This window comes from Marmota marmota, unplaced genomic scaffold (assembly GCF_001458135.2).
Source record: "Marmota marmota marmota unplaced genomic scaffold, marMar, whole genome shotgun sequence".
NCBI classification, from domain to species: domain Eukaryota; kingdom Metazoa; phylum Chordata; class Mammalia; order Rodentia; family Sciuridae; genus Marmota; species Marmota marmota.
Window position 1 is genome coordinate 6,984,691 of NW_026000051.1, and position 21,933 is coordinate 7,006,623.

The following is a 21,933-nucleotide window of genomic DNA, read 5'->3' on the forward strand; positions in this document are numbered from 1 at the left end:
CCCCCCCCCCCCGCCACCTCCTCCGAGCTCTGCTGATGCCAGGGATCACTCAACGTGAAACTAGCTGGCAGCAACCACCCTGCCCCGGGGTGGTGGCAGAGGTCCTGCCAGGTTCCCGGCACTGCTGCCCTCGCTGGCTACCCACTGGGCAGGTGGTCAAGCAAGCAGTGGGTGGCAGAGGTGCAGCCAGGGCAGGTGGCCCCGCAAGCCCAGGTCTCTGGGGCCTGGCTCCCTGCCACTGGCTGAGCACACCCTGGGACAGAGGCGACAGGAAAGGGCCAGCAGTTCCCCCATGGCCGGAGGTCAGCAGAGGCTGCATACCTTTCCAAGTGGCTCCTGAGCTCGGAAAGATCTGCTGGTCTCAGGACTGAGGGCAGGTGTGCAGCGCCAGGGCCCCGAGGATCTGAGCGGCCTCTGTGCCCAGGCGGGTGAAGGACGGGGCCCTGCTGTGGGGGACTTCCCCTCCCTAAGACGCCGGTCCCCATACTCCTCCAAAAGGAAACTCCCCCGCCACACACTGCTCCAAAAATAGCTCCGGCTGCCACCTCCATGGCAAAAGGAACTTGTCACCACCGCCACAGAGCCTGCTGCTCACCAGGGGCAGTGGCCAGCAGACAGTCTTGGACGACAGTCACAGTCCCCTCTGGGATCGCCCCGCCCTGCTTCCCCACTTTACCCACCAGAAAACTGCAGCAGGCGGGCAAGGGGTGGCCCAGGGCGGTGGGCAGCAGAGGTAGCTCCTGTCCTGAGACCAACGCCCTGACCACACCCCCCTGCCCCCCGCTGCTCAGGCAAAGGGATGCACCCTCCAGGCTGCTGCCCCACCACAGGGCACCTGCAGCTGATGCTGGAAGAAAGCCATTCTGGGTTCTGGGGGGGGACCTTGTGCTCGTCCCCACCTATCCCTACCAGGGTCAACAAGTGCTAAGGAGCGTACAGATTCTGGCTGTCCTTTTAAAAGCCAAGGCTTCCCATTCTTTCCTGTGTCTGCTGTCACGTGACAGGACAGCTTGGTAGGTGCCAGTCCTGGGTTCAAGTCCTGGCTTTGCCACATCCCCGGTGTGTGACACGGTGTCCTCAAAGGTAAACCGGGAACAAGGAGAGATAGCATCTACTACCCAGGGATGCTGGAGAGTCACGTGGCATTCCAGGGTGGAAAGTGCTTAGCTGTGGGCCTGGCACCTAACCACCGCCAACGGAGGGGTCACTGATTCTCACGACGTCATGACTTGGGCCCTGTGCTTCACTCTCCAAAATGGGGCCCTGAACTCCAAAATGAGACCAGGAACTGAGCATGCCAGTCCCACCTGCCCTTCCCTCCACACGCCCTTCCAGCTGCCTCCTCTGTGCAGGGCCTGCGCTGACAACTGGGTCCCAGGGACACTGTGGACCAAGACAAAGCTCTTCCTCTTACTGGGTCGATAGGACAAAGCCCTGGACACCCACAAGACAGAGAAGAGCACACAAGTATCTCAGCAAGAGGACTAACGCCTCCTGCTCCTGGCAGTGCCGGGTCACGGCCAGCTTGTCACCACGGGCGGAGTCTGGGGTGGCCTAGATGATAGGTGGGACGGGACTGAGGGGAAGGGAGCTCCTGGCAGAGGACACAGTGGGCTCAAGGGCACAGTGGCCAGGTGGCTACGCAGGCCAGCCTCAGCCCGCAGTCCCCAGGAAGAGCTCTGGGTGGCCACACCTGCCTCCGCCTTCAGAACAAGAGCCACCTCTACCGGCGCCAACCACCCCCGGAGCCCCATCTGCAGCTCCACTGCCGCTGGGACTGACACAGGCATATGGCAGCTGAGCCCCAGTGGACACGTGGAGCCACATCCTGGCACCGGGCTCGGCCACCTGCCAGCACACCTTCCCCACCAGCCGGGCCCAACTGTCAGGCATATGCCAGGTGCCGGCCCCTCCGGCGGCTGCAGCTGGACCTAGGCCAGCCATCCACCCGTCTGCAGGGGCTGTACTCCCGGCCCGGACCCTGACCGTGCAGCTCTCCCCAGGAGGAGGTGGCCACAGACCTGTGGCCCCCACGGCCTGCTAGGTGGGGGTCACCAGCCTCCATTCATGGAGTGGCTAGGGCTTCTGGCAAATCAGAGCAAGAGCCTCCATCAGTGTCGTGTGGCTGAGTGCAGCTCTGTGTGTCTGGGTGACAGTGTCTCCTCCGTCCAGTCCTGCGTGTTATAGGATTGGTGCCTAATCACAACTTCTAGGGTCACCTCCGGTGTTGCTGCCCTGGCCAGAATCCTCACTGGACCCAGAGTTGGGCCTAGGACGTATATGGCCACTATTAACTCCACAAGAACCATTCTTCCTTTGTGCCATGGCATGTATGGCCTGGTGGCCTGGTGTTCACATGGCATGGACTCTCACGGGGCTGCATGGTCTCAGGAAAGTCACAGCCTGTCTCTGGGCCTCAGTTTCCTCACCTGCAACACGGTAGGTGGGGCTCCACAGTCCAGCAGGGACCTTCCTGTGCTGATGTGTTTCCTAAGGCTGACAGGGGCTTGGGGACTCTCTGAGGTGCCCTGGAACTGAGCTTGGGGGATCTGGTACCCAGTTGTGCTCATTTCTGGGAGGAAAACCAGGTCTTCTGGGTCTGGCATTGCTAGAAGGATTTGTTCTCTGGCCCTGGGACACTTTGAGTCCCCTGCCCTCGCCCTCCCCATGCACAGCCAGGCACAGCCTCCCGGGAGCACGGCCATGGAGGTGGCGTGTGCATGGAGGAGGGGGTCACACACAGAGCACACCTCGGTGCCAGATCCTTCATGTATACTGGCAGCTGTGTGCCAGCCTGCAAGTTGACATTGTACCCATTTGGCAGAAGAGGAAACAGAGGCTCCAAGCCATCCTGTGACTCGCTGGAGGTGAATCAACTGGAGGGAGGCAGAGCTGGGTGGGTGCGGGCTGAGTGTGCACCTGGACTCCCTCTGCAGTACAGATTGGGCTCCTGCCCTCAGAGACGCAGCAAGTGGGTGGGGGACCAAATCAGAGTGCTCCATGGTGTTGCTGGAGGAAGCCGGGGGCCTCCAGGGAGGCAGCATGCTAGATCCGGGTGAGGAGGTGGGCAGGACGCCCAGCACAGACTCTGGAGTCGCAGAGCCCAAGTTCAAACTCTGTGCTGCCTCTGTCTAACCACACAAGGTTGGGCCTGTCCCAAGGTCACTTCTTTGCAGTTCCTTCCTCTGTGAGCAGGGGCCACAGTAGTATCCACCTGGTGGGTTGTTGAAAGCCTGAGGACATGTGGGCAAAATGCCAGTCTAGGACCATCAGGGCCAAGTATGCACAAGAGCTCAGTAAACACGGCTCCTGCCGTCCTGTGGTCCCTGACCCACACAACAGCACCCAGCAACATGAGATCCTGCAGCAACCCAGCTGCGAGCCCACTGCTAACGGTGCGGCCTCTCTCTGCAGGGCATCCCCTCTCAGGGACAGCCAGGCTGTGGTCCGTGAGCTAGGCAGGGGGCATCTAAGACCTGATGCTCGAGTCTTCACAGAGGACAGGGAAAGCCACACTTCCTCCCAGAAGCTGGGACATGGTGGCAAAGCATTTTACAAAGTTACCAGGACCATGAACTGCGCTCCCCTCCCCCTACCATCTCAATGAAATAAATCTTGGCCAGAGGCTCGCAAGAGGCCCTGTATATTTACATGACAACCGTGCCTCATGATCACAGGGCACGTGGTTCTGGCAGGCAGCATGTGGCAGGGATGACAGGGGTCCTAGGAGAGTCACTATTTTCCAGTGACTTTTATTGTCCATTATATCCCAGCGTTTACAGGGCTCTGCTCTGGGCTGGGCAGGAGTGTCACACACGGTGGGGCTGGTGGAATATTCTAGCCGCGATGCTGCAGACCCTTCCTGGGGCTCACCTGGGTAGCCAGGTCTTTGTGTGATACTGAGACCCCAGGGAGCTCCAGGTCCTCAGACAGGGGAGGGCTGTGGGGTCTAAAGCACACACAGCCCCACCAAGCCACCGGCTTAGCTGCAGCCTGAAGTTCCAGCCCAGGGACACCCCCTTGGCTTCACTGGGGCATGGGAGCTGTGCAAAGGGGAGGGGACAGAGGTGTGCTAAGCTGGTTACTACCGGCTCGTGGTGGCTGCTTTTTCAATTTTTCAGGAATTATGCGAGACAGTTAATATCACATTGGCTGCCCAACATGACCATGGGAGGAGTCTTTACACCATGGAAATTGACAAATGTTACAAATCAGGGGTTGGTACAATACCCCGCCCCTAAACATCCCATGGCACTTCCCAGGTGGGGGAACCCATTATGAACACTTCAAAGGACATGTGGGCTGAAGAGTCAGGAGTGACTCCTAGCTTCCTCAGCTACTTGTCACATGACCTTGAGTAAGTTATTCTCTTTTGAGCCTCTGTTTCCTTATTTGTGAGATGGGCACACCTAAACTTCTGGGCCAAGTTCCCTAGGTGATGCTTGGCATACAATAGGGGCTTAATAAATGATAACTGCTACTCATCTATCTACCCCAAACGCAACTGAGCACCTGCTTTGTATGAGATACTGTCTATGTGACAGGGATACAAATATGCCCCAGGAGGTGATAGATGCCACATTCTTCTCATCTGGGCAGTTCTTGATGGTCTTCAGTGGGATTGGGGTCAATCTCTTATGGCCACCTTGAAAGGTGGGCAGAGCCAGAACAGTGTCCATTCCTGAGATGAGGAAACGGGGCTATGGGGAGCCTGGCTTGCAGGAGATCTCTGAAGAGGGTAGCAAGGTAGGGCTCAGCCCCAGGTCCCCATGCCTCCTGCTCTGGGCCTGTGGTAGCATCTTCCTATCAATTCCCGGGCCCAGCCAGGCAGCCCTCTCCACTGGCACCAGGCCACTCAGTGGGCAGGGGACTCCACATCTAGGATCCTGTGTTACAGTCTAGGCTCATGGCCTCCTTGTTCTCCTTGTTCTAGATCTTTCCCTTTCCAGGCCCTGGGACCCTCCTCAAAAGGCCTAGAGGGCTATACCCCAGGTGCTCCTGAACCCCATGATTGTGGGACTGTCTCTAGGCTTCCTGGCCTGGCCAAGCGTCCCTCAATTCAGGGAGGACTTGGGCAGATCAACATCCCCCGTGCCTCAGCTGGATCCCGGGCGAGCCAGGGCCTCTTGGCATGAAGGCAGAAAGGAGTGAGCCAGGCAGGGCTCTCAGACACCATGCTGGGATCCCCACCTCCCCCTGCCAGGCAGGGCCCACCCACCTCTTCCACAGATGAGGAACCCGAAGCTCAGAGGGGCACATCTCTCCCCCAGTGGTAACCCCCAGAGCTGGGATTCCACCCTGGGCTGGCAGTTCCAGAGCACAGGGCTGGGGTGCCCAGCAGAAGACAGGAAGCTACCAAGTCCCCCAGTTTAGACCTGGAGGCCCACACACTGGATGCTCCCGACCACCCAGCCTCAGACCGAGTGGCTGATGAGCACTTCAGTGCATCAGGAGAAAAGTGCATGCAACCTGATGACTCATGTAACCTTTGACACGGGAGGCGGACGGAAGTGGGCAGCATTTCTGGTGGGTGTCACCTGTTTCCTAGAAGGACACGTCACTGGCTTCTGTTTAGTCAGTACCTGCCCGACCCACCATCCACCACAACCTGCATCTGGCGTGGTACTGCTCAGCTGGCCTCCCCTGCAGCAGTCACAGCCTGTCCACAGGGGACACCTCACTTAGGGCAACAGGCTGGGGAGGGGGTGCTGGCTCCGAGACACATGGCAGGGTCTTAAGTCTTCAAAACTCCTTTGCCAAGTGGTTAATTTTCCTGTTTGCAGGGACAAGGGAGGAGAGACCATCTAGAGCTTTGATAGAAAGAGAAAAGGAAGAAAAAGAAGTCACGGGTAAACGGAATTGCAGCCAGGCCCCGCCAGCCTGAGGAGGCAGTCTGGATTCCTGTGGGCTGAAGGGTCACGCGACTTCCTTTGCAAAAGGCAAGGTTGAAACAGTCTGCCGGGGCGGGAGGGGGGCGGGGAGTGTCCACGAGACCAGGGATCATGAGTTTCAGCCCTGGCTGCCCTACTAACTAGCTGGGTGACCAGAGACCAGTCCTTGGCCCTCTCTGGGCCTCTGTTAGTCCTATTTGTTTATTCTGCACCAAGCATTGTCCTTGGAATGACCTTCACCTCCTTAGTTCCCACAGCCAGCCCGAGACACAGATAACAACTGTTCGCACTTTATGGAAGGGGAAACGGAGACGGGAAGATAGGCGGCCTGGTGCAGGTGGAGGAACTGGGTGCTTCAAGTCCAGAATCCCTGCTCCTAACCTCTGGGTGTCAGGTCCTCTAGCTGCAGCAGGCGCTGGCTGGTCCCTAGTCCTTCCTGTCCTAACAGGCTTTGCACCTGTGGCTTGGAGGCCACGGGTTAGCCAATAGGCCTGGGTGTGGAGAGACTGAGCCGCTCCCTCAATCCCGCCTCGGCTCCCATCTGCCGTCTTCTCGGTGAATTCCACGTCTTTGCTGGGCTCAACAGCCTTCCTAAACTACAGGCCAGGAGAGCCTCAGGAGGCTCCCTGGGTCACAGAGGCCATCGACCTGGCTCTTTGAGCCCTGCTGAGAGCTGCAAGTCCAAGCAGGAACGGACGACCCCACTGTGACGTCCGTTTTGGAGTTTTACACTCAGGCCGGCCTCTGGGACTGCAGGAGGGAGACCGCCATTCAGGCATCCAAGAAAGAGAGAAAAAAAACCATCTATTCATGGGCAGACAGAGCCGGCTCTGTGGAAGCGATGCTACCAACGTGACAAGCAGCCCAGCTGTGCAAGGGATTCCCGAGAAGCCTGACCTCGGAGCATCCACGTGGAAGGCTCAAAGGCTTGGGTGGTCACCAAGCTTTACAACACGCCTGGAGGCGCCACCGTGCGATTCCAGGGAGAGTGCGGTTCTGACCCAAAACCTGGGCTCGTCTTCCAAAACAAAATTCTTCCGACAACAGACATTTTTTGGCTTAAACAGACGGCCGATCTGTTTCGCTCTAATCTCTAGAGTGAGGAATGCTCACGCTAAGAAGAATCAGCCACGAAATCACAGGCCTACCCCGGGGGGCGCGCTGAGCCACATGTTTGGGTTCAGCGGCTCCCCCAGGGACAGTGGGTGTTAACATCTCCATAAGGAAACTGAGGCTCCGAGAGGCGCCAACCCACACAGCTGGGACAGCTGGGTGATGGCAGAGGAGGGGGTTTAAGACCCAGTGCCAGGGCCTGGGAATGTAGCTCAGAGGTAGGGGGCTTGCCTAGCACATGAGAGGTTGTGAGTTCAGTCCCCAGCACCACACACACGCGCACACACACGCACACACACACTCAGTGCCTGCCTGGAGTGCACAGCAGAGTCCCAGCAGAATCTGAGAGGTTGAGAGGACCTCTCACCTGACGCAGGAACGCAGGGAGAGCTTCATGGGGCAGTGGACGCTGTCTCCGGCCCAGATGGACTACTCTTCCCTCCACAGGCACCAGGAGAATCCCCTGGGAGCAGGTGGGGAAGGAGGGGGGGTCCAGCTACCACACCACCAGCTTGCGGGCAGCTGGAACACACAGCGCAAATCACTGAAATCCATTAGCTGTGAATCTGTGCTGAATGCCCAGAAAGTTCCAGAGCTTCCTTCACACCATCTCGGCAACATCAGATCATCACGAAACACACTCTCCCGCAGGTGCTTCTAGCTTCCATTCCAGTCGCAGTGGAGACCCCAGCCCACTTATTCGGGGCCTCCTGTCTCACTGGACACCTTGGAAAGGCCCCCATAGAAGCTGCCAGTCCATATCCTGTGTTTTTAAGACAAACAAACCAAGGCATGCAGCAGAGCAGTGACGTGCCCAGGAGCATTCAATCCACACACCCTGGGCGCCTACCTTGTGGCAGGCAGGGGACCAGTCTCTGCCCTCAATGGGCCCCTCTATTTAGAGGTGGGAGTGTTATACACCAAGAACCACGACCCCCTGTGACCGCCATTTTGCACCCCAGGGTGTGGAAGTGCAGGGGAAGCTCTGTGCAGGCTGCCCGGGCTCCGGGAGCGTTTCCTCAGAACAGGAAGCAGCTGCGAGTGGAGGGGCAGGGCGGCGCTCCAGGCAGACGGCAGAGCACGTGCAAAGGCCTGGACGCCAGGCAGGCCCAGCCGAGCTGTGGGACAGAGGTCAGAAGGGCAGCAGTGGCACCAGGACAGCAGGAGGAGGGAGCAATGGGGCGTGGGAAACACCCGCACGTGGCTGGTATGGGGTGCAGAGTCAGGACTGAAAATGGGCTCTCTGGACGCCCCCTCCTATGGTGCCAAGCGTAGGGATAATGTCATTCAGTAGACCACGCGACATCTGTCCCCTGCCCAGTGTGATATGTACACACCCGACCTCCCCGCCTGTGCCTGGTCATCTCCAGTGTCCACGTGTTCACAAGCTGGGAGGAGGAAAGTCCTAGAGAATCCCCTTCTCAGGAGGCCCTGTGGCAGGACCTCAAAAGCCGAGCTCCAAGACATACTCTCTTATTTGGCAAGTACTTATTGAGCACCTACTGTTTGTCAGTTCGCACGAAGCTAAGCACAAACTTCGCATGGGTTGTCACAACTCCTAAGTCACCTCACTGTCCTGAGTTCTTCTGACGTGGGCAGGGCTGGGATGTTACCAGTTCAGAAAGGGAGAGGAGGCTCTGAGGGGAGCTTGCTGGAGATCCCTCGTGGGAGGCATCGGGCTGCGCTCATCCGGAAATGTCTGGCCACACAGCCTTTGCCAAAGCAGATAAGGGTCCTTGGGGGAACGAAAGGGCCTGGATTCCCTCCTTCCTGCCCCACACGCTGACCTTTATCCACAAAGTGGGGGAGAGGGACCTCACTGGTGGGTACTTCTGGGAATGGTGGGGTCCTGTTGTCGCTGGGAGGGGCCGCTCACCAGGGCTGGTGCTTGTGCTGAGCTTTGAGAAGCTCTTGGCCCTCAACTGTCCTAGCTGATGCCACCAAAGTATTACATGGATGGCCTATGTTTAAAAACAAATGAACTGCTGAAGACGGTCTACTCACCTGCCTGTCCCACGCTCACCCCCAAGGCCAGGATGAGTGGGCCCTACAGTGAGGAGCCCCTGCATCTGCTGAGCCTCAGGGGCTAGAAGGTGGAGGTGCCATGGCCTGTACCTGCAGCCCCTCACTGTAGGGTGGCTCTCTCGCTAGACTCTGCTCCTCATGTGCAACTGTCGCTCCACAGGACGGCCAGCAGACTCCCTGGACCCGCCAGCCTGCCCTCCCTCCTCCCTTATGCCTCCTGAACTGGGTTGCACGGTGTCCCCCCAGAACTCATGTCTACCTGGAACCTGGAAATGTGACCTTATTTGGAAGTATCCACAGTTCCTAATTTATGATGATTGTGGTTTTGTTTTTGTTTTTTTTTGAGTTTATGATGATGTAGAAGGGTTGTGCCTTCAGTAGAAATCATGCTATGAATTCCGATTTGCCTGGGCTGGCCGTAGGCGGTGCCATATCCTCACTGCAAGCCATAGTTCAGTCAGCTACATGATCCGAAGGGAGACGCGGGGCCCGTGTATGGCATGGATAAGGACGCTCGGCCGGTTAGGTGTCCTAAGCACACTTTTTAATGGTGGTATTTTCCATTTCCAATGGGCGTATCTGGATGTGCTACAGCAAGTCTGGGAATACGCCTAGGGTTTTACAGGTAAAACTGAGTTAAGTTGAGGTCCCATGGGACTAGGGTAGGCCCTAACCCAATGACTAGTACCTTTACACGAAGAGGGACCGGCACATACCAGAACACCCCGTGACGACAGAGGCACAGCTTGCAGTGCTGCGTCCACACACAGGCTGGAACACCAAGTAGTGCTGGCATCCCCGGACCGTCCCCCAGAGCCTCCATATGGAACCAACCCCGTGACACCTGGATTCCCGACGTCTGGCCTCAGACGGAGCCAATGGCTCTCCCCAGGCAACCGACACCCTGGGCACAGCCAACACTGGTTCCCGTGACCACGACTTGTCCCGTTCAGAGGCACTGGAGCCTGCCTTGGACCGCGCTTGTGTTCTGTGTGCAGAGGAGGCCATCAGGGGTTCCCAGGCCTGGGGACTCCACAGGCTGATAAAGCTTCCCCCAAACTTTGAAGACAGACGTAAGGCTGCCAACTTTTTCTGGCATCTAAAATAAAATTTCCATCTATTATCGCCATCCTGCGTGGGGAAGGACGCCTGACATCGGGCGCAGCCTCTGCCAGGCCTGGCCTTCTGTTTTCTCACTTCACCATGAGCAGCGGGGGGTCTCACAGCCCCGGGCGGCCAGGCTCCGGATTTGGGTGGGACCCAGGAAACTCGAGCCCTGTGCTTGGTGATTCTTCTATTTCCGGCTGAGGAGGAGGTGGCCTTCTCCTCTCTCAGTGAGCCCAAGAGGAGCCGCCCCTTAGAAAGCCGGTTGGTGTAGTCCAGCGCACCTGTGGCAGTTCCAGGTGAGGCCCTCTGGGGGGACACACCCAGCGTCCTCAATAACCCAGCTCCCTCGTCAAAGGGAAAAGAAAATGGAGACAAAAAGCAGGGTGGGATGGGCTGGGGATGTGGCTCAAGCAGTAGCACGCTCGCCTGGCATGCGTGCGGCCCGGGTTCGATCCTCAGCACCACATACAAACAAAGATGTTGTGTCCGCTGAAAACTAAAAAATGAATATCAAAAAAAGATCTCTTTCAAAAAAAAATTAAAAAAAAAAAAGCAGAGCGGGAGGGAGAAGCACTGGCCCTTCTCATAAAAAAAAAAAAAGAAAAGAAAAAAAAACCCAAATTGTGAAATTATGCAATGTGCAGACGTGACGGGCCGGTGACTCCAGCTCTCTCCAAAGCCACCTCATAAACCCTCGCTGGCTATGGAGTGAGAGGCCAGATGTCTTGACGCTCTCTGGGAGGAACTTTCATAACATTTGGCCCTAGTGGCCCGATGACCCAGTGGACAATGGTCACCCTTGTGTTTCATGACATCACTCCCACATCTGCCCCCAGTAACCGGGGAGATGTGCGGGAAGCAACATGACAAAGGCTCCCTCCCAAACTCAAGAGCACTCCTGTTGCTAGAGTCATGTGGCTCAGAGCTGGGACAGTGTCCCACAGGGAGGCCAGCCTGTCTCAGACGATAAGGTCCCACGCCGTCGCCTTCCAGAGCCAGAGTCCATGTCCCCTCCCTCCCACTCTGCACACCCAGGCCGGGCAGGGTGGGCCCAGTTCTCGGGAAGCCAGGAAACACACTCTTTTCTGGGCTAAATGCCCAGATTCCTTGAGCAGTCACAGGACACACTTTTTCTGAGCTGATCCAAAGCCACAAGCCTGAGCTGGGAGTTTTTTCTGGTTCTGCAGGGACCAGACAGGCTCACCTGGAATCCCAGGCTCAACGCTGGTCAGGGAGAGCCAACCCGGGCCAGGCAGGGACTCCGATCCTGACCTTGAGGGACTAAGGGATAGACCTGTCCTCTGTGGGCTGCGGTGTCCTTTTGAAGACAACAGCAGTTAACATGCTGTGCCACCATTTGTCAAGCACTTTGTGAGAGGCTCAGGATGCCAGGCACTGCCTGAGGGGCTGGGGACACAGGAGATGGGGCAGAGAAGGCCCTGCCCTCCTGGGGCTTTGAGCAGCTGGGGTGTAGATGTAGATGTGGAAGCAGACACAGTCGCTCAGAACAGTGAGCGCTAAGGGGAAACGAAGCCAAGAGGGGTATAGAGGAGGGGCAGTGGCCTCACAGGTCACTGGGACAATTAACTGAGGTCATAGATTGGCATTCAGCAGAGAAGCAGGTTCCTCCTGATCCTCCATTTCACAGGCAGGACAGCCAAAGCCAGGAGGAGGAATGCTGGGGCTGCCCCGCAGGAAGAGGTCTGATCTGGGGTCTCATTCTAGTTCCACGTTTTCCAGGGACCAGAGGGAGCCCCCTGCCCTGCTGGATCCCTGCTCATTTATTTGGCTAGAAAGCTATGCCTCTGACATCACGCCCCAGGCTAGCCCACCCAAAGGGTCCAGCCTTCTAACACTTATTATTAATTAATAATAATTATTATTTTATTAGTTTCCCGACCCTCATGCAGCCACCCATTCTCCCAACAACAGGACTGGTCCAGCAAGTGAGTGTCCTCTCCAGGATCAGGTTAGAATTTAAATCTGGGACCCTCCACTTACTTTCTGGGAAACCTTGTCACCTCTCTGAGCCTCACTTCTGTGATCAGATAAAATGAGATACTGCAAAGTGCCCAGGCTATGCCTGGCACTCAAGAGGCCCCCAAGAGGACTGATCCCTCCCCGGGGGATGCCCTGGATGAAGGACCGGCCCTGAAGGGGAGGGAGAGGGGACAGGGAGTGCGGATGCAGGCCCAGGACATGCCGGGTCCAGGGTGTCTAGTCATCTGAAGGAAAAGGCCGAGTGGAGGGCCTAGCGCTCCCAGGGGTCGGGGGTGTCAGATGAGGGGACAGCAGCTTCTCCACTGGGTGTCTTGGCTTCTCTGAACCTCAGTCTACCCTGGTATAAAATGGAGGTCTGGTGATGGCAAGTCCAGACAGGTGAAGAGTTGACATCATCCAGCCAGGATCTGCTACCACGTGATCACTTCCCCTCGTTCATCCACTTGACCCCAGGGCAGGGTCAGGCAGTGCAGGCAGCTGCTGAGCCCCTGGCTGGTGGGCAGAACCACCCTCCTCTAGGATTACCCTGGGGTTAGCTGGCTCTGAGAGGGGGTGAGCAGGGGCTGCTGGGCTGGCCTCGGCTCACCTTCCTGAGAAAGCTCGCTTCTGTGGAGTCTGCTGGACCGTTCTCAGGGCACTGCCCCACACCAATGTGACCCTGAGAACATCAACTGGTGCAACCCCAGCCCAAGCCATGAGCAGACAGGGATTAAAACTCAAAGCAGCTGGTTCTCACAGCATCACCTTGGACTTCTCTGGATCCACTCAGTAAATAAGTAAAGGGAGGCTCAGAACGGTCACCAGGTCACCAGGGAGCACAGCATGCTCCCCAGAGAGCACGTCAGACCTGGGGCTTCTGCAGGTTAGTGAGACAGTCCAGAAACGTGCTCCAAGGCAGGCGACTGGAGCAGCCCAGCCTTGGCGGACGCACCCCCTTCACTCCAGCTTCTCCCATCCCCGGAAATCAAAGCAGCTTCTCTGATGGGGAAAAAAAATGACTTGCAGAAATCCGGATTTAGGGAAAATAACACATACATGGCACTTCTTTCCTTCACTGCAAGCTTTACATATTTTATCATTTATTCTCACATTGTCCCCAGCAAGTGGGGAGGCGTCGGCCTTGTTTTTCACAGGAAAGCTGTCAGAGAGGCTGGGTGCAGGGCCTCCCACCCGGCACCTGGGGGCAGCTCCATCAGTAGAGCTGCGGCCGCAGACAGTGGAGAGGCTCACGATGCCCACGCTGGCATCAGTGCCTGGCGCCCAGGCCAGCCTCCTGGCCTCACCCGGTCCCACCACCACCCTCGCCAAACCATTCTCCACACCACCACCGGGAGCACGTTCCCAAAGCCCCTACCTGACCACATTTTCCCCCATCAACCTTTAAGTTCCAGGAAAAGTCACCACTCCTGAGCTTAGCACCTGTGGCCTCCCGGCCTCTCTGACCCCAACCCAGGTGACATCTGTCTCTGGCCACGTAGGCTCCACTGCTGCCCGTGTCTCATGCCCCTGCCAGTGCGGTGGCCTCGTGCTCTACCTGCATGCCAACTCCCACTGGCCCTGGGAGGCACCAGCTTAGGGACTTCAGGGGAGACAGGTGTGGGTTCAGATCCTTGCTGAGCAAAAGTCGCTTTAACCTCTCAGAGCTGTGAGTTCACTCAAAAAATTGAGCTGTTTAAATATGAGGACCAGCCGATGGCACCACAGAAACCCGGGGGGCTCTGACGAGGAAGGAGCAGCAACAGCGAGAGCAGAGGCTGTTTTAAGAGATGCTGGTTGGTGTGCATGCAGCAGCCGGGCGCTGCGGAGAGAACTGGCATTTGTGGAAGCGGTGCTGGGTGGAAGGCCATGCTCAGGCACTGTCCCTGCTTGACACGCTCTAGGGACACACAGGGGGCCTGAGGCTCCCACGAGGTGACTGAGGGTTCCACAGCAGTCCTTTCGAATGCCTGCGGGGAATCCATGTTGCTTTATGGGCTCGAATCCTTCCCCTCTGGCTCTGGCTGACCCCACGGCAGAAGCCTCAGACTCCTCTGACTCCCACTCCAAATCCAGGCAGCAAGAGTCGAGCAACAGACCCCCCCCAACCTACCCCACCGCCCCCTCATCCCACCCCACCCCACCCATCACCCATCAGGAAATCCTCCCCAGACTCTGGAGCATTTAAAATTAAAGCCACGGGGGGACATTCTTTCTAAGCCGCAGCCCAACTCAGGGCTCTCCAGGTAGGAGCCCAGGGAGAGGCACTGGGGCCTTCCGGCTCCCCTCAGGCTGTCCCCGCTCCCCCTTGCCCCAGGCCAGCCCTCCATCCTGACATCTGCAGTGCCCAGCAGCTGCCCAGCTCCCAGAGCTCTAGTGCCCACCATCCACAGGCTCGAACCCAGCTACCTGGGAGGATCAGCCGTAGCAGGCACGATGGGCACGTGAGTCACAGGTTTCTGCTACCTGGGGCAGGTGCCATCTGTTGGGCTGACCTGTTTACCCTCAAAGAGGCCTGAGGTTTGGATACAATGTCTGAGCCTATAACTTGGCTGCCTGGTGGAAACAAGGCCCCAGGAACAAACGGGGATGCCCTGTCCCTTTCTCTCATAGCTGTCACCCAAATCTGCCCAGGCCAGGCACCAGGCGGGGCTTCAGGAACAGAGAAGAAAGTGGGCCTCTCCCAGCCCTGGAGGGGCTCCTGGTCCAGGGGACTGACTCGTCACTGGGCCCCACAGGGTGGGGGCTGTGCAGAGGGAAGGAAGCACACGGGCTGTGGGAGCCTCCAGTGTCCCGCAGTCAAGGAGACCTGCTGAGGACGGTCACTGCAGGACAGGAGAGCCCGGCTCGGCACAGCAGAGGATGGGCCTGGCAGGTGTTGGCAGCAGGTGGGGCAGCGAGGCAGCTGAAGCTGACATTTCTGAATGCCACCCCTTACCCACGAGTTCTGGGCTCCTTGATGGCCATCTCCTCAGTTGCCCCTCCCCAGAGGCCCATGAGTGAAGCATAACCTTTGCTTCAAAGATGAGGACCGCAGATAGGAGGACGTGGAAGGAAGGGCCCTGGCTTTAATAGGGGGGCCCCTGAATCTCATCCCTGGAAGGGACCCAGAGCCTTTGTCCTTCTGTCTGGTATTTGTGTGCCGGGCTCATGGTCGCCCCCTCCTACAGTCTATGGCGTGGTGAGGCCCACGGTCGACTAGTCATGAGAACCAAGCACGCTGGTGCCCCTGAGTCCACGCTGGGGTTAAGAATTGTATTAACTCAGGTCTGGCCCCATTCATGCCCCCCTCCTCATTCTTGGGCACACAGTAGACATCGCTAATCAATCCCACAGTCTCCAAAGCCTTCTCGACACGGCATCGCAGGGAGCCATGATCAATCTGTCAGAGCTGGCATTGGAGATGACAATTATTGCCACCCCTGCAGCAAATGGGCATGCAGGATGCAGTTGGCCTGAGAAAAGCCAGCTCCCCATCACCTCCTCATTTTCTGGGTCCCAGACCCTGAAATTCTACCAGGTCTCCGGAGGGAACATCTGGCATCCGGCACTGCCGGATGCGCCTCTTGTGTAACGGCAGAGACCTGGGTGTCAGCTCATTGGCACATGGAACTGGGATGTGACAGGGCAGGTTGCTGACAGGCAGCTGGACGGAAAGGCCCACAGAGAGTCCCTCCCTAAGGCATCCCCTAAAGAGGCACAATGGGGACAGATGTGAGTACCCCACAAAAGCTAGGTCCCCTCCTCCCGCTTCTCTGCACTCAGCAGGGCCGAGGTGCATAGGGAACAGGCCCCATTCAGAACCATCAGGCACGGACGCCATCACATCCCCTGTCACAGTCAGGGTAGCCCGCCAGGGTGGTGAGCAGGTGGTGGGACGGCAAGGGTCCCTCTCCTCCACTGCCTAAAAGCTTGAACACCCAAGGAACCAACCCTTGGCCAGAGTTTTCTCTCGCAGGCTTACTTTTTTCTTTCCTTCCGCCTGTAAGCAAACTGCTTGGCGGCCAATCCTGCCTGTCCCCAAGGCAGTTCCAAAGGGCCCATCTTGTCCTGCAGAAGTGATGGCAGCAATTCCATTAATGGGAAGCAAGACAAATGGTAGCCTGTGCCCAAAGTGTGTGAGGCAGGACGGATCGGGGCCCGGGGGAGGGGAGCGTTGCTGGAGCTCACCATCCTTTGGGGCCTTATTAGGTCTTGAAAGAGCCACCGCACTCGCTAAAACCTGCTTTTGCCAGCAGAAGCCTCATTTTACAAATATATAACAACAAAAAACTCATAAATGGGAAGAAAGCCCCGAAGATTACGCTCCCCTGCTGCGGGGAGGCGGCCGGCGCACAGAGCCGGTCTTTAGCCTCCCGGTGCCCGCTTTAAATAAATGGGCCTAAACGCCAGCTCCGGGCTGCGGGTGCAGAACGCCCCGCCGTTTAGGGCTGTCTGCCACACTGGGATGGCGGTCCGGAAGCAGTCCTTCCACGAGACCCACCCCCTCGCTGTCAGTCCCCAGAAGGGCCAGACACGCACCCCTTCCCCAACACACACACCCAAGCACAGTCACTTCTTTAATCCACCCTGAGATCAGTGGCATGTGGAAGGCATTTTCGCCATGGAATGGGTACCCATTACAGAGCTATGCAAAGGGTTCACTCCACACATGCCCACAGTGAGGGGCCAAGCTGCCGAGCCGTTCTTCAGGCCTGTCCATCTGATGGTGAGAGCCAGGGTTGGTGTGGGGAGTAGCCATGGTGGACAGAGACTGAGCAAGGGCTCGGGGAGTCTGGCCACTTGGAGCTGTGTGACCCCAGCAAGCTGAGGAACCTCTCTGGGCCTCTAACATAAGCCTCCCCATTCTGAGCTGAAAGTCGTTTTCTCAAAGACCCCTTAAAAAGCATTCAAGCTTCCTTGGGTCCTGAGGGGCGCTGGGACCTTACATGAAAGCCAGCAGGTTTAATCTCCAGCAATGGCCCCACAAGAGAAGAGACCGAGGGAGCTCTAGTCCTTCTTGCCCTGCCCTGCCCTGCCCTGCTGTCCCATGCAGGTGCCCGACATGGCTTTCCCCTCTGGTGCGTCCCCCACTATCTGGCCAGTAACCCTGACTCATTCCTTGTTTATGAGCCAGAATGCTGGCAAGTGAGGGCAGGGACTTTGTCCCCGTGGCTCATTACTGGGTCTCTCAACAGTACGTGGCTCTGTCAGATAAATGAATGGCTGAACAAGAAGGGGGGGGGGATTCCAAGGGAGGGCAACCCTGGCCTGCGTGACCTCCATGTGTCCCAGCACAGGGAGATGCTTATGAGCATCACAAGCACCACCAGGCCCCAGTCCTCACCCCACCCAGCGTCACGACTGTCAACACAACAGCAGCCACCGACTGCTGAAGTCTCCCCCAGAGGCGGGAACCCACTGACCCTCCCCCCCACTCCACAAATGAGAAAACACGGCGGGAGGCGAGAAACCCAGGGGACACGGTGAGCAAAAGGTAGAGGTGTGACCTGCGTCCAGATTCATGTGACCCCACCACCTGCCTCCTCCCTCTCTGGGTATGAGGATGGCCACAGAGCAGCTGGGTTTACAGGAGGAAAAACGAGGGTGACCGCCCAGAGGCAGGAACAGGCAGGCAGCAGGGACAGGAGACCCAGCCCAGCAGGGACTACAGCTGTCCAGCCAAGGCTTTTGGGGCCAGCTGGGCCTTGCTTCAAACCTGGGTGCAAACTCTGTGGCTTACGGCTTTGGACCAGTGGCTTCCTTCTCTGAGCCTCACCTATTCTCATCTGAAAAATGGAGCCTGCCCAAGGCTGTCACGAGGATCAGAGGAGACAACACAGCCTGGCCAGGTCCCTGGTGCTCAGCAGGCACCACGCCCTCTCCCGAGCCTCTCGTGTTTGCTTATGGAACATCTACTCCTTGTGACTGCCCGCCCCAAGTTCAGGGCTGGGATCAGCGAGAGGGGCTGGTGGAATCCAAGCTTCCCTTGCCCCCTATCTCTAGGGCATCGCCTGCCTGGCAGCTGTCCAGAGAGTGGGTCAGCAACCTGGTCATTTGGTTTCTGACCCTTGTCACTCAAAGGCAGGAAGTCCAAGGAGATGGATCTATCAGTAGGATACTATCTGGCAACAGTGTGACTGCTGGGTCCACAGCATGTTCTTATCATGAGAGGCCCAGGGTGAGAGGGGGACGTGCTGGCTGAGTAGTGGTCACTGCTGGGCCATGGTTGGACAGTGCTTAACAGCCCGACTTCCCCTCCCGATAAAATCTGGCCGCAACACATGCCCAGCACTGAAAATGGGACCTTGCTCTGTGCTCCTTCCCTTTGGGGCCAGCTTCACGAGTGTGTCCACAGCAGAGACACTGACCCTCCCTGGGGAAGGGAGCCTGAGCTTGAGGTGCCACGCTCTGTGCTCGCTGCCTGACGTGCTCCATGGGGTCTTTCAGTGTGTTCTTGAGTGACATCTGGTGGAACCAAGAAGCCCGTGCCAGGTCTGGAGCCTCGCCCTCGTGTGGTCCCGCCCCCCAGGTAGTGCTCAGCACACCTCTCCCAGCAACTGCCACCACCCCCACAGCAGGGACCCGGGTGCAGGTGTGGGAGGGTTGGGCGAGGGTGGGGTCCCGCATCTCCTCAGGGGCTTGTGCTTGCCCTGAGCTTCCACAGGCCCAAGAGAACCGGACCCTAAAACAAACTGCAGCACTGAGGAGGCGGAGGGTCCCCAAGGAAAAGAGGAGCGTGCTCCCAGCCCTTCCTGCCCCCTGCACGGCGCTCTCGCGTTGTAATGGGCCCTGCGAAGGATGCAGCTGGTCCTGCCTGCCATTACATGACCCTCTGGCTCCAGGGGACCTTCAGAACACCTCTGAGTTGCTGCAGAAGTGGAGGACGTCACTGGGTGTGAGACCGTCACCGCCCTGGGATCTTGTTCCTTGCCTGTTCTGTGGCCGTCTGTTGTGTCTGGCGGCCAGGCTGGTTCAGGTGCGGGGTTCGTGATGCTCGACTGACCAAGGCCTCCACCTGGAGGAGCTCCCTGGACCCTGAGAGGTGACTAAAGGAGGCCGGCTTGGAACGGAGTGCCTGTTGTTTGTTCAGCAGGGGCACTGGGGTCGGCTGCCCAGCCGGAGCCCGCTGCGTCAAGCGGGGCCTCTCTTACCTAATTCACTGGGCCACCCCTCGATTCCTGCCAGGGCCCTGCAGGGAGAGAAGAAGGCTGAGCAAAACCAGAATGAAAACAAAGGTAGGAGGGTGAGAACCACCATTTCCTGAGCACCTACTGTGTGCAGGGCTCCGGCCCACAGTGGCTCTTCTATGCCCCATGCTATTGAGTGACAGCCCTCCTGGGTTAGGGTTCATTCCCGTGGCTTCTACTCCTGCCCAACGTTTTCCACACACTGCCCCGTGATTTGGCAAGTCCACTTAGGATGGGCCAGGGGTGCTCCTGGTGGGGGCAGGGGCCTTTTGAATGCAACCCACTGGCCGCAGAGATGGACAGCACAGTGGCTGAGAGCTGAGGTCAACCTGAGCTTGATCCTGGGCCTCCCGAGAGTTGCGGGGTCTGGGGACCCAGCCTCAGTTTCCCAGCTGTGACTTGGCATTACTTAAAAGTCCCACCCTCTCCAGGTGCCGTGGGGATTAAATGAAATGATATGCATATAGGGTGTGGTACACAGAAAGTGCTCAATAAATGCCAGTCATTACTTCTGCCCCAAAACATCCCATGAGAAACCGAGGCCCGGCGTGAAGCTTCCGTTCCAGCGTCTGCCGCGACTCTGTTCCCAGACGCCCCTCCCCCGCTGTCAGGCCGCATCAGTCCATAAATATTTAAACAACATGTCACCAGATTATTATAACATATGATCTATAGCACTGATGTGCTGCAGTGCCGTGCATTCGGGCTTCATTTTCAGAATATCGAGACATAAAATATTTATGTATTTAGCCAACCACGAGATCTCACATTCTGTCTCAAAATGCTGGGTGGTGGCAAGACGCTGAACTGAGACGCAACGTGTGAAGGGGGTGCCTTGTGCTCACGTCGGTTCCTGGGGCATCTGGATGGGTTCTGGTTCATTCTGGGGACATTATCATGTGGCCCATGAGCAAGAGCTGACCAGGTTTATCACAGAGAGCGGCGGGCCGGGATCCAAAGAACCATCCAACCACCAGGACCCACGTCATTTTCACTGCTATGTCTTGATGGATCTGTGCATATTAGGTGCTCAGTAAAGGACCACCTAAACCAAGAGATCCCCCTGTGGCCACCACAGCCAGGTGGCTGCGAACGGCAGGAGTTCAGCAACATCTGCATCCTGTTCTGCGCTATCCCCAGCGCCCAGCACCAGGCCACGAACAGGGGGGCCCGCTGCTGGATGAATGGCAACTGGAGGAATTGCCAGATAAAACTGTGACCAGATTAAAAAAAAAAACTTAATTAACTAATAAATTAATGGGGGATAATGACTCCCTCTCTGCAGGTCCGAATTACACAGTGCAATTTCTCATTCCTCCTGAGGAAATATAGGCCCTCCAGTGCCCGTGGTGGGCAGGAAGAGCAATTTTTCTTTAAAATTAAATATCTCAATTGCTAACATTAGCGCATCATAGTGCCGTAAGTCCTGGGTCTTCAGCAGCACGCAATTTCAAAGATGCTGCCCCATACGCCACTGGGGCTTCCAGGAACTTCCCACGCACCAAGGAGCATCATCCAATGGTCTCTCCTGTCCCCAAATGACACTAAAACAAATACTTTTACAGACCACTGCCCTGAGGGGAACAGCAAAAGTGGGGTCATCTTGTGCAGGTGACCAATGTCAGAAGACTCGGGGTGTGCAAGGGAGAGCTGTTAGCTTGGAGGATAAGTATTTTCTTTGCAAGTTTCCCCAGGAAGAGACAGGAACCTCGTCTGATCCCCACGTTTCCCACAGCGGCCATCAGCAGCTCCTTCCTAAACAGCACCAGGAACCTGGACCTGAGTGTCACCCCTGGCAGTGACCCCAGTGCCCAGCCCAGGTGGCACAGCACCCACTGCTCATCACCCTGACAGAAAACCACAGATGTTTCCCAAGTGCCATGCTGTCACCACCAGGCTGGCTCCACGAGCAGGCAGTCCCCACCCTCGTCCCCAGCCTCTGCACAGTCAAAAATGAGACAGTCCTCATTTCCACTTGGGCTGGCTGAGGAGGCTGGCATTTAAAACAAACACAAAGGCCACTAAGATTCCTGGAGGAGACAAAGGAAATGCACAGGCTCTGAGTCAGGCGCACGGAGCTCACTGAGGTCCCGGGGAACTGACTCCAGCAGCCAAGCCCTGGGGTGGGCTCCTCCACTCCCTTTCTGCTGCCGTCTGGGCACCCAGCCTGGTGACAGCCAAGGCCACACCAGTAAAGGGGTTGCTTCTCCTTGAGATGCTGGGGTGGAACCAGGGGGCAGGTGCTCATCTTCTAATAATAACACCTTGCCCAGAGGTCTCCCATGGCGGTGTCCCCTCCCCCTGCTTAAGAACCTCACAGACACACCCTCTGGACGCCACAGCATGCCCAACAAAAATGCAGCTTCAGAGCTATGGGAGAGCTCGGCGGTAGAGCGTGCTTGCCATGCCCAAGGCTCTGGGTTCAATCCCTAGCCCCGGAAAAAAACAAAACAGCTTGGACACACGGCCCCCAACCATTCCAGCCACCCAAGCCCTCCTGTATGTGGGAGGAGCTGCCTCTGCAAAGAAGGGGCACAGGAAGGAGACTCTGGCAGGTACAAGCCTTCTGGGCTCAGGTTCCTCCCTCAGGTTGAGGATTCCTTTTCTGAAATGCCTGGGACCACAGTGTTTCAGAGCTTGGAGTCATTTGG

The 21,933-nt window shown here is 57.4% G+C and overlaps 1 protein-coding gene across 4 annotated transcripts in view; it reads right to left on the minus strand.

Annotated features, from left to right (window-relative positions):
* Nek6 (NIMA related kinase 6) overlaps positions 1-21,933 on the minus strand; it is a 73,914-nt gene that overhangs the window by 43,466 nt on the left and 8,515 nt on the right. The window contains exon 1 of one of the 4 annotated variants that reach the window (XM_048813077.1): positions 322-439. The exons of the other annotated variants lie outside the window; for them this stretch is intronic. The gene's annotated coding sequence lies outside the window, so the exon portion shown is untranslated. Of the gene's footprint in view, positions 1-321; positions 440-21,933 lie in introns of those variants that run through there. 4 annotated transcript variants of the gene reach the window in all.